At 39.7% G+C, this 12,623-nt stretch overlaps 1 long non-coding RNA gene across 1 annotated transcript; it reads right to left on the minus strand.

Annotated features, from left to right (window-relative positions):
• Positions 1-237: 237 nt before the first annotated feature.
• On the minus strand, positions 238-10,360 carry LOC124996808. Its single transcript, XR_007110890.1, has 4 exons — positions 9,882-10,360; positions 8,865-9,035; positions 3,081-3,125; positions 238-951 (listed from the first exon to the last, which is right to left on the minus strand). It is a non-coding gene; the product is annotated as an uncharacterized LOC124996808 (long non-coding RNA).
• Between the last annotated feature and the right edge of the window lie 2,263 nt (positions 10,361-12,623).

Below are 12,623 nucleotides of genomic sequence, written 5' to 3' on the forward strand. Positions count from 1 at the left end.
AGATGGTTCTTCTAGCGGCTCTGTTCCTCTTCTTCTTCTGTGGCCGGCTTTCTTGGACGTTTTAGTTCCGGGGTCACACGCCAGCGCAGAGTTGGTGGAGCATGCGCACACGCATTATCCGATTGAAAACTACAATTCCAACCGCATTATCTGGGTGTCTCAAACGGATAATGAGAACTTTTAATCGGAGTAACGTGTTCACATGCACTTAAGTTATCCTGTTATAGTCCGATTAAGGCAATAATTCGTTTTTTTCACATGCATGTAAACGTACTGACTGGAAGAAGTGAACCAAACCAGCAGGCAGTAAACCAAAATGATGAAGTGAAAAAGCTAAAGAAGAAGTGGAGGTGAGAAATTACACACACACAAGTGACGCCAATCAAGTGTCATGTGGAACAACAAAAATAAAAAAATGATATCAACCATGTGTAAAGGCTGTTGCTCAATACAAGCGTGATGACATGTACGAAGGAATTAAAGAATTGCGGTCACCTTTGACTTACTTAAACAGATCTGATTCTTCTTTATAATCACAGCGTTATACAACATGTATTCGTACATGGCAGTGTGAAGAAATAGTGTCCTCCCAGAGTTCAGTAATGAAGTTTATTATGGTAGCATAAAAAAGGTGATGAGTGGAAGAGTGATTACAGAACAGGTCACAGCCCCTGAAAGGCAGAAAGATTGTGTCAGGTAAAGCAGATGTGTGTATTTTAATGTGCTTTTTTTTTTTTTTTTTTTTTAAGGATACCAGGGGGGACGTTGGAGCCTGCAGGCACGGTGATGAAATATTTGCAGAGAAAAACGGCACACTTCCTGTTCAGGGTGCAACACTTGCACGGGCGGCTTCCTGAGTGTCAGAGCAGCTCGGCCAGGTTGGTCTCGAAACTGACGGGGTGGGGAGGGGGGGGTTCTGGCAGAGTGTCATTCGTCTTCATCACTGAGCTGCTGTTAGAAAAACAAACATTGATTCATGATAATAAAAGCGTTGTCGGGTTTTGCCTTGGTGAAAGTCGGCTGTGTGACAGGGTGACTGAGCAGTGCCCCTTCATGGTCCATCAAAACTCAATTTCAAAACAAAGCTCCCCCTCTCTTGACTTTTAGTGCAACATTATGGTTGAAAACATTTAATACCGAGACTAACGTAATGAGATGGACACTTGAGTTTCAGTTTCTCTCTTGTAGGATTTGACTGTGTCCGTCTGAATGCTGCTGCTGTCACAGAGTAGGCTCACTATGCTTTCATTGCACTTTGAAAGAAGCGCAATGAAGGGAGAGATTTAGCTTCATAACTGTAGTTTCTGAACATTCTGCCTGGTAAAAGAATTTTGTGTCGTTTCTGAACAAAAAACAGATTTTGAACTGGATTTTAACTTATTAACAATCCAAAAGGCAAATCAGAAAAAAACTCTTAAAGATCATGAACATTCATTCACATTTAGATTGATGATGCATTCACCTTAATTATTAAAAAGTACCAATATCAGTATTGTCAATACTGGCCCTGTATTTACTTGGACTGAAACCAAATCTAGAGGTATCGCACACCACTAAACTGTTCCCTGTACATGCAGTTTAGGGACGGATTATAAAACATGCACTGGCACTTGGCCAAACTCCCTCACTGGTTTGCAGAGCCCACCTGCTCGTTCTCACACCGTTGGAGTTAAAAAACCAACGGACTGAGACAGGTTTGTTTAAAATTACTACACAGCTGGTGACCGTCAGACGGTTTGAAATGAGGTAAAGGAGAAGATAAAATTTGATACATTAACGTTACATTTTACCCTTTACCTTTGCGACACTTACATTAACTCATAAAGGTTAGTTTTTAATTGTCAGAGACATTACCCAGTAAGCAGTAGTGTGCTTTGTGACGACTAGTGCAAATAAATGTCCGATCAAGTTGTCAAACAGCCGTTAAAGTTACAGTTAAACAGTTGGAACGATGGAGCAGTTCAATAACCGTATCACAATGGTGCCTTTCTCGTTCGTTCACTAATCATAAGGAGTAGCTCAATCAGAGCATCGGAAGGAATTTTCAATTATATGGAGAGGGCGGTGTCAACCTTTCTGTTTCTTTTTGTTCAGTGAATTTTAATAAAACCATTCTTTCTGTGTGTGTTTACCCCATGTGGGGCGGGGGGAGGTGAGGTGGTGAGTTTCCAGGGCGGACAGAAACATAGAGGGAGCAACTCGGTTCAGCTCAGCGGTGTGGGGCGAGGTGTTTGCTTTTATTAACTGAATTCAGCGTAGTCAATAAAGTGAAAAATGCTCCTTTCTGTTTTTTATTACTGACAGAATTTATGCACCACAGCCGGCAGCACCAATTTACACAAGTTTAAAAAAAAAAAAAAAAAAGGATCACTGACTGTTTATTTAAAGGCAATAAAAAAAATAAAAAAAACATAGGCATTAAATTAGATTTTTGGTTCCAGCAACAACAGCAGTTGTTGTCTTTACGACCAGTGTATCGTATCACTGGACTTCCATCGGGGATGAGAAAATAAAGGCATCTCCTCTCCCAAGCCGCCGAGCCTCATCACTAGAATGAGCTATCTAGTCTTTCATCCGTAGCATGTTATGAAACGTTTGAGTGTTTGTCTTGAACTGAGAGGCATTTTTATTACCATGATTATTATGAGATCAGAGACAAAATAGAGGTTACTCATCAGCACATCTGCTGGGATGCATTAAAACCAGGATGTGTCATGCTTTTTTTTTTTTTTCTCCAGAAAACAATTTCCTGTAATTCCCAGTAAATCATTTGTCTGGATCACATAATCCGCTCCGCCGTATTGATCCCTGCAGGTTTGTTTGCGCTAAGGCCAACTTGTATGCCTGTTGTGGTTGTGCGAGTCTATCTCCGTCATAAATGTCCTTCATCAGTCCACCTGGCTTCCCCCATAGATCCTCCCATCACATGTTAAATAAACAGTGGAGATTATTGTAAAAATACCAATAGACGTCACTGGATCTGACGGAGTAGGAAATTATGTGTAGGTGGTATTTTTACATGCACTGTATAATATAATTGTGTTATTGAAAGGTATTTGTATGGGGTTATAATTACTTACATGTACTAATCCCAGCTGGGTGGAGGTGTGATGTCTGAAAATAATCTGAAATGAGAGAGATTTATTAATAGACTATTTTTTTCCACATATTCATTTTAATATGTAGTTCCACTTTAATTCCTATTCCTCCTTCCGTTTTTAATAGGCGTTCATTTAATGCCATAGTTTTTCCAGATTTTTTTTTTTAATCCTAATACAAAAGAGAAGGAAATAAAAATGTATTTGTATGATTTCCAGCTGCTGCCCCACCACCCCGCTTGATGTTGAATTAACCATTAAAATATAAGAATAGCAAGAAGATTATGAAGCATGGAAAAGAATGCTGAGAATTGAACTAATGCAGCATGTAATGCAGTGGTATCGTTGCCCATTTATTTATTTTCTCATCACTTTTGGGCCCCAATACGCAAGACACAGAGGAATGACCCCAAGTCACAGCTGGTTCCGGAAAGTTTGTCTGCGTTTGTCAACTTTATTCTCTACTAATTTCGTCTTTGTGAATTATGGCTCGGGTGTATTTGTGCAGGTCCCTCGCAAAACATAATCAACACAAGGTAAATGGCACCTTGCAAACTTTCCCATGCTCTACTTTCTGGATCAACAGTGAATCTCACAAGAGAGATACTCTAGGCCCTGCCACAGCTATCATTTCCTGGCAGTTTGGAGATGTGGTACATTCCAGGGTACTTAGATATAACTGTATGGCCTGGGAATTTGTTTGACGGGGATTTTGTTTTAATATAGTTACTGGAGTGTATGGGATGGGTTTGTGCTGAGCCTAACGCAGCTTTTTGCAGACACATGGCGGACAATTCTTTTACAGATTGTTGACTTAATCGTTGTCTTTGAACTATTTAGTTTTTTTTTTATCCCAGAGTGATCACCTATGAGCTCCTCTCCTGATCTATGGCCAACTGGAACTGCAATCTAAACCTGGGCTTGAAATCATAACATAAGGATCATCAAATTTCCAACCAAACTGCACAAAAAAAAAGTAAAATAAGCTTTTGAGACCATCTGGATTATACAAAGAACAGTAACTGTGTACTGTTGCAAGTGAGGGAAGGGAAAGTGTGGATTAGATGGACAGAAGGACACACGCTATTCAGTAGTAGCACGCAAATGCACGAGTAGTAATAAAGAAGAAATAGATTTTAAAAAATAGAATATAGGAGCTCAGAGCTAGAAAAGAGAAGGCAGAGGATAGGAGCTCAGTACCAAAAAAAAAAAAAGAAAAAAAGAAAGAAATTAGAGGATAGGAACTCTGCGCCAGATAAAAAGATATTAGAGGATAGGAGCTTGGTAGCAGAAAATAGAAAGTAGAGGATAGGAGCACAGTGCCAGAGAAAAGATATTAGAGGATAAGAGCTTGGTAGCAGAAAATAGAAAGTAGAGGATAGGAGCACAGTCACAGAGAAAAGATATTAGAGGATAAGAGCTCAGTGCCTAAAAAAAGAAATTAGAGGACAGGAGCTTGATGCGAGAAAGTAGTGAGTAGAGGACAGGTGCTCAGTGCATCTCCGAGCAATCAATGCCTAAAGCAGCATAACTAAGGTATCGTTCAGTGCCACCCTAACTACAAACTTTATCAAAAAGTAAAGTCTTAATTCTAACGTTAAAAGTAGAGAGGGTGCCTGCCACCTTGAACCCAATCTGGTGCAGGTTGCACAAGAGAGGCGCCCGGTAGCTGACGGCTCTACCTCCCATTCTGCTTTTTTTAACTCAAGGAACCACAAGTCTTTGATATCAAATAGATCTGGGCTGATATGGTACAATAAGGTCTTTGAGTATAATGGACACAGGCTGTTAAAGTATGTAAGGAGGATTTTACAGGGAGCCAATGAAGAGAAGCTAAAATTAAGCTAAAAACAAAAAAAGAATAATGTCGATTCAAAGAGGTGATTGAGGTGACAACCGTGAAACGGTCTGATATTGTTGAGTGACATACTGTATGATGCAAACACAGAGCGCCCCAAATATGGAGGAAAACACCGTCCGTAAATCTGGTTCCACCAGTTTCACCATGCTGAGCACAAGTAGCTTTCTCCATCCACACACCAGCAATACTTTTATGTTCTGATTGTTTCACTCATATTTGGTAAAAGAGGGTTACTAAAGCAAGAAGTTCCTGGAACATCCACCGCCCAAACTAACAGTGGACCACGACATGATGGGTATCCTTGATACATGGACGGGGCCTAAATCTGTGAAACCACTTCCCCACAGTGGCACACAGTGACCGAATGTGTGATAACTCACAGATCTAGTGCAAGACTGGTGAATGAAGGCCAGTTTCCTCTTGACACATTACAGCTTCAGTTTTATTGCTGCTGCCGCTGCTGTAAAGACACACGACCACCCACACCATTGTGTCGTAGACTGAATAATGTGGAATGTGCTTGTTTATTAGCAAGAGTGGGATGGAAAGTACTGCTCCCCAGCAGGGCTTGAAGCAGATTAATTGATAAGCTTGTATTTAGAAAGGCTACAAACATGCGTATGTAATGGTTTGTTTGCACACAGTTTATCTACGATTACAATGTGATCCGTGCCTGAACATCCTAGATGAATGAAGAGTGTTTGAAAGACTTTGTGATTGATAAACAACCTAGCATTGCACTAAAGTGGTTAAGAAACTTGTGGTGTCACATATTTAATTTGAAAATGTTTTTAAGAATGAGAAATGAAAATGGCTGCTCGATGATGCTGTGGCAATTCCCTGCAGAACCATCATTGATTTTTGTATGGATGACACAAGAGATGCAAAGTGTTGTAGTGAGTATTAAATGTTATTTTAATTTTATTTAGTTAATTATTTGTCATAAATAACTGGATATCTGGTGAGCCTGTATAGGTCAAAAGGCCAATTATGTAGCTACGTGGCCACGTCTGCTGAACATCATTGTGCTCAGACCGTCTTGTACACAAGGTAATTAGTAGAACAGAAAGTTCTTCTTCTTCACCCAGACCACACAGAGTTGCCAAGGAACTGAATGTGAAAGGTGTCTCAGTATGCTGTGTATTTTAAACAGCTTCAACTTGTATTAACAAGAAAGATAAAACTAGTGGAAATAGAATTCCCAGGAACTGGTAGGGGAGGAGAGAGAAGAGGAAGAAGATGCGAAAATATCTTATGTGCCAGAGAAAAACATTTGGCCTCTTGTAAGTGGATGTTATATTGAATGTGCCCTTCTGACAGCTAGTCAGAAAGATAAATAAGAAAGTTAATCTACAATCAGGTTCCCCTGGAAACAGTTTTGTTTTCTTTCCAGAGTAACGATTAACTATCAGCATCATAACTGCCTTTCCTGTTGAACTCATTAAATTCTCTCATTGCTAGTGAGATGATGAAAATTTTCGATAATCTGGTGGGGTTGTCAATGGGGCGAAAAATTGTGTGTTTCCAGACTTTGTTTCACACTCTTGCAACATTATCACCAGTTCAGACATGAAAGGGAATGTATAATTTGGAAGATTCATGTGTCAAAATAATGACGTGGAAGGGTATGTTCCTTTAGGACCCATATCGAGGAATGTGCAGAAAAGATGAAAGATAAGATATCACAAGAGTGAGGGGGAACTCATGAACAGAAGGGGGAAGAGGCAAACCGATTTCTCCCATTTTTCTTTATTGGAAGCGTTGGACACTGCTAGGCAACTGTTTAGTGTCTAGAAGTCACCGAAGCGAACAGCTCAAACTAATGACTGGGTAACTTAATGCAGGATGTGCAACTGCATAATGAAATCAAACTCTATTACAGAATATTGACTTGCCATTAACCTCCACCATTTGTAAAACACACAACAGCCCAAGATCTCCACCCTTATCAAAACTTTCCATTTTTCCCACGAGAAGGATCCATTCACATGAACCCACCACACAGTTATCCTTCTGCTCGCTTTATTCCAACCAGTTACCCAGTCGCACAAGGTGCTTTTGAATCTTGTTTTAGGGCATGAGCTGGTGTTGTTCCATCACCGTTAGCAATGACCGTTAACTTCCCGTAAACGTGAACACGTTTTCTAAGGGATGACGACTTCACTTTCAAGATTGTATCTGGCTCCGTTTTATTTTGAGTTGAGTAATGGCGGTCATTTACATGGATTAATGCAAAATAAGAAAATATTATTGAGATACGAACATTCAGGGATATTTATCCATTTGGGTAATTTTGGACAATTACCTCTGAATTAATTTAAATATAAGCATGGAATAACATGTTAATGTTGACATTTCTAAATGGATGCCAAAAAAGAGACAAGGTTATTTATTTATTTATTTAAATGTGTGTTGTCATGTCGCCAGTTAGATTAGAAGTAGCACAGGATGTAACCTACATAGGTTTTACTCGCTGTCAGTTTCCTTTCTAAGGTTCTCAGGGTTAGTTCGATGTGCAAAAAAATTAAAAAACAAAAAAAACAACTAGCATCCTTTGAGAAATCTGCACACTAAAAGTAACGCTAATAAATATGTATTATGATTGTGCTGAATTCAAAATGTCATGTGTAACTATTTTTTTGGTGTTTCTTGTTTTTATTTTGTAAATTTCGTCCTTTGTGTTTCTTGTCTTCCATGTAATGTGATTCTCCTCGTGTGCTCCGCCCCCTCATTAGTCTCACCTGTGTCTCATTAACTCCTCTGCCCAGGTATATATAGCTCTTCCTTTTCACTGTTCTCCTGCTGTTCAGATCAACACTGAAATATCACATTCATTAACACATGTGTAGATTTAATTAAAGTGACTTCTACAGTGCTAATTTTATCAACGAGATCGCACTCAAACGTAGATAATTCCACCAGAAACTGTAACGTCACCACAGCGGCTTTCTGACGCACTACTCCCTGGACTGTCCCTCTTTTGTACCGCAGACTGCTTTCAAATCTGTAAGATATTGATCGGTGTCTTAACATTTTCAAGAGGATTTATTGCCTCATCTTGATAAAGAGTAAACTGTTTGACATGAGCCATTTGTGGTGCATAGCGCTCATACCAGTTGGGCTAAAATACCCATCGCATCGTGAGTCACCCTTGTCATACTCTACCATGATTGTGAAATCTTGTAGCAGATTGTCATCTTTTGAGCTACTGTTCCTCATTTCTGTGGGAACCGAATTAGAGCTGCTCAGCACTTTGCATGACCCTCATCTGAAGAAGACGCAAGCTCTGGTGTCCCCCCGTGACCAAGGACTCTTGACCAAATATCTGAACGTGAGTGATCCGTTGAAGACCAGGGTTTTCCCAGAGAGCGCCGGGACATTTAATGCTCCTCTAATGCCACATGTTTGTGGGCATTTCCGATTATGGTCTTCTCATTTATTTATCCTTCATTTGCACAGCTGTGCTCCTGAGTGGTTCATGACCTTTTTGTTCTATCTTTAATCACCCGCACATCACATTCTGTGCATCTTTTGTGCAATACAAACATTAACTTTGTGCTTAAATAAGCTTTCCAGACAGCCACTTTCTCAGATAAGAGATCTGAAAGGTCACAATTTTTCATAGTTGGTCTTCATCCAGAAGTATCTTGTTATTAAAATGTTGTTTCTTGCCAAAGCAATAATGGTCGTCTTCAAACATTTCTGGTCATGTCAACCACAGGAAGAAAAAAAAAATATCATAAAATCTGAAAGGGATTCATTTGTTTAGTGGCTTCATGTTGTTAGTATGAGAAATTGACATTAAAATATTTGGTTGCTCATTTTGAGGATCAGCCTCACAAGCTACACATTTCCCACACTTCCCAAAGATGCCTTTCTCCTGGCATTTTAAAAGCTGGCCTTACTTGGTTTTCGTAAATACTCAGCGGCGAAAAACACAGGTTGCTTGGAACAGTAACTAGCTGGCACCCCCGTTGGCAGAGGACAGTAATGCTGGCCAGGCCTCGCCGCTGCTGTCACACGGATCAGATACACAAACCAGACGCAGCAGGTTCGGTTCAGGTTGTGCTGAGATGCTGGAGAAGGAGAAACGAGAGAGAACGCAGACAGACACGGAGGGTGACCTCTGACGTTTAAATAATGTAAATGTCAACAAACCTGAGGGCTATAAGAGGCCGTAAAACATTTATCGTTAAACTCTTGAGTAGTAATACCACCAAGGCGCAGTTTTAAATAGAGCTAAACGTGCTACGATTCAGAATCAGGGTCAGTAATTGGAATATTACGAATAGTACGATTTTGCAGTTTTAAAATAATTTATAGATAGTCATCAGTATATGAATACAGGTTAAAAACTTGGACTCAACTTCATGCTTTGCATTCCCCGTAAAGGTTTACATCAGTTCACACCTGCTAAGACTTTAACGTGACTTTTTTTTCCAAAACGCTTGTATTCAAATTCATATTCACGCTTGATTTACTGGCGTGAATATGTGTATATATGTATCGCGTCGTTACCCTTTACTTCCGTTTTTTTCCTGCACATGGATTTGATTTTCTAAAACGATTAGTTTTCCTCTCAACACTCCATCATTACTTCTGTCGTTGGAAAAGAAGTAATGCTTAAAATTAAAAGTACATAAAATTCAGAGCACAGCAATTTGCAGTACATAAAAAAAAGCTGCAGCTTGTAAAATTGCTTTGGGACACAAATGGCACGCGACAAAATAATTTAATAGTTAAAAATTCACATCAGGGGGGACCATCACGTTGGTGGTGACTCAAACAGAACTACAATGAAAGTAATTTTGAATGTTGAAATCACAACTCCCATCCTAATGACTAATAAGTAATAGTTCATATAACGTTTCAGCTTGAAGTTCATAAAGCATTATTGCTGCAGACATTCCACATATGCTTACCTCATGTGGCTGGAACATGCTCACGAAGGTTGAAAAAAACACATTACTTACGCGGCTCAATAAAAGGAACAATATATAAATCAGTTAATAATTTAAAAAAAATAATAAAAAAAAATAAAAAAACAGATGGAGGAACATTTGTTAGATTATTCAACGGCCGCTTGGCCCGAGGCTCTGGAGATGACTCACAACACCAAGAGTTATAGTTGCCTAATGACAGTGAAATCAGTGAAAAAACTTTAAACTTTGAAAAGCCACAAAGTTCAAACATCTGCTCCTCTTTGAGGAAAGGAAAGAAATCATTAAGAGCACTCCTTCCTTGTTCCTCTGGGAATAAGGAAGTGAAAACACAGAAAGACGGTGAGAAAATCAACCTGGTCAGTGAAGCCGAGACCCCAAAACACTAGGCCTTAAAACAAGTTATCTCTAAGTTTACAGTTTTTTTCGCTGTTCCCTGATTTGGGGGAGTCAGTTTAATACAGGACAGTTTTCAGGCCAGACTTCTGTATTTATATGACTTATCGACCCTGTCGAGGAAGAGTGATTAGTTATGTTCAGTGGTGCCAAATACAGCTGATGATTTCCAGCACTTAAGTTCAAAAACCAACCAAAGTATTAGATTTTGTTTAGAACGGGCAGTAGAGTATCCACCCGGATTGCTTACACTCGTGCAACTTCAAGCATAGAAGTGAGTGCTCCTATATATAGCAGCACTCTACGCCTATGGAACACTTCTCTTATCTTTGGAAAACGATTTCTCAAACGACTCCACCGAGCGCTGCTTGTCGTGTGAGGACGAACTCACGACAGCGCAATAGGCATCGTCCTCTTTGCACAGTCAGTGCACTCACCCACACAAGTGCACACTTACGCTTTGACAAACCCGTGACCTTAATATAACCTAAAGCCACGTCTTGACAGCTCTTGAACTTTTAAGAAGTGGAGGAGACCAGGAAGTGAAAGGGCTGCATGATACTGAAATGTCCCCACAACGCTGGTATTCCATTCAAAATGTACCCCTACAACTTATAAAAAACTATAAAAAAACAAGACCCCCTCAACTCCCAATCCTAAAATGGGCATGTGTTTTCACAACCAAGTGAATGTAACATGTTTGTCTCCAGAGAAGTGGGGGTGTTTTTATATTTCCAGTAAAAGTAATTTCCATAGAAGTTCCACAGCTAGAAACACGGCAGCAGGGGTTCCTGGCGCCCGGGCCAGGGTGTAGTCACTGCATAAATTACTGCCTGTTCAATAGAAAAAATGTGAAGTATAGAGTCTGAGGCAATACAGAGTAAAAATGTAAAGGCTTAAAATTATCCAACTGTGAACATTTTGGCGAAGGGAAAACAAATTAACACAAAAAAAAAACAAACACAGAAGTTGTATTTGACTGACATTAACTGAGAGGGACGATGTTATTATTGAGTTCATGTGCAGATTCGAAGGCATTCATATCCGTGCTCTTGGCTGTTCATTTCAAAGTTGTACAAGCGGTTGTGTAAAGAGCAATAAATTTAAAAATAAAAGGAGCTAAAGGGAGAAAGTTGGACCTATTTCACACCTCTGCTCAGCTGATTGATAGTGGTGCGAAGCGGGTGCAGCAGCCTCCCTTGATAATGCAACATCGTAAAGATAGGGGTCCAGAAGGTGTCTGAAGTTAATCTGCCTTTAATTCAATTTTCTTTATATAGCACCAATAACCGTCAAAAGTGTCTCCAGGCGCTTTACAGAATCTACAGCCTGAAAGAATGTGAGGCTGACGGGGGCAAGAAAATACTTCTTTGAATCTCAGATGTCCAGATTGTTTCGTAAGGTATTTTAAAGTTTGTCCGTGATACGTAACGCCTTGAACACAAGATCCAGTGCATTCAGCTCGACCAACCAAATGTTAAAAGTAAAGTAGGGAGGAGTGCATTCCTCTACACTGGAGAAAAATCCCAAATGAAATTAAATCTGCTGTTTCTCTGCTCAAAAAAATTGATGACGAGGAAATTGGCATAAAGACACATCTTTTAAGCCAGAATGTATCTTATCTGGGTTTATGAAATGGTGTGTTTTATGTATTCTTTTGACTTTGTGGCTATTGTATGCACATTGTGTATCGCATTTTCTTAAATTTATCACATAAAATCAGTCAATCAATCAATCAGAGCAGTGGCTGTCACATTATATGTTGCTGGTTTTACCTTTATAGTTTTTTTCCTTTCTTTTTTAACTTTTTCTTCTGCCAAGTGGAAGAAACTTCGAGAAGCTCGTATGAGGGGCCCGGCCTGCTCGAGGCCGGCAGGGTAATAGAGACAGAAGAGAAGGGAGGAGGGAGATAAGAGTGCGTCATATGAGGTGATGCTAGAACGTCTGACGAGCACTTCTGACAGACCACAGTGTCTCCTCGAAGTCGCCATGATAACTCCTACACAGGGACTAACAGGGCACTACATTGGTTATATAAAATTTAATTTTTATTCTTGAAAGAGTCCGAGTTCACTGATGAATTATGCAGAGGAGCATCTCAGTTTTGCATTAATATTAATTCCACTCTAAAAAAACGATTTACACACCACCAGCAGGATTACAGTTAGATGTAGGGCAGTTTTTCTAGTTTTTCCACGCTGATAGAAATGGAGTAAACAAAAACATCAGGATGAGTTTGGCAGCAAAAGTACATTAAACATGTGAACTGGGGTCCATTAGCTTTTACTAGTGCAGCTCGGGGTAAATAAAACAACCTTACAATCTAAA

This window comes from Mugil cephalus, chromosome 19 (genome assembly GCF_022458985.1).
Source record: "Mugil cephalus isolate CIBA_MC_2020 chromosome 19, CIBA_Mcephalus_1.1, whole genome shotgun sequence".
NCBI lineage: Eukaryota > Metazoa > Chordata > Actinopteri > Mugiliformes > Mugilidae > Mugil > Mugil cephalus.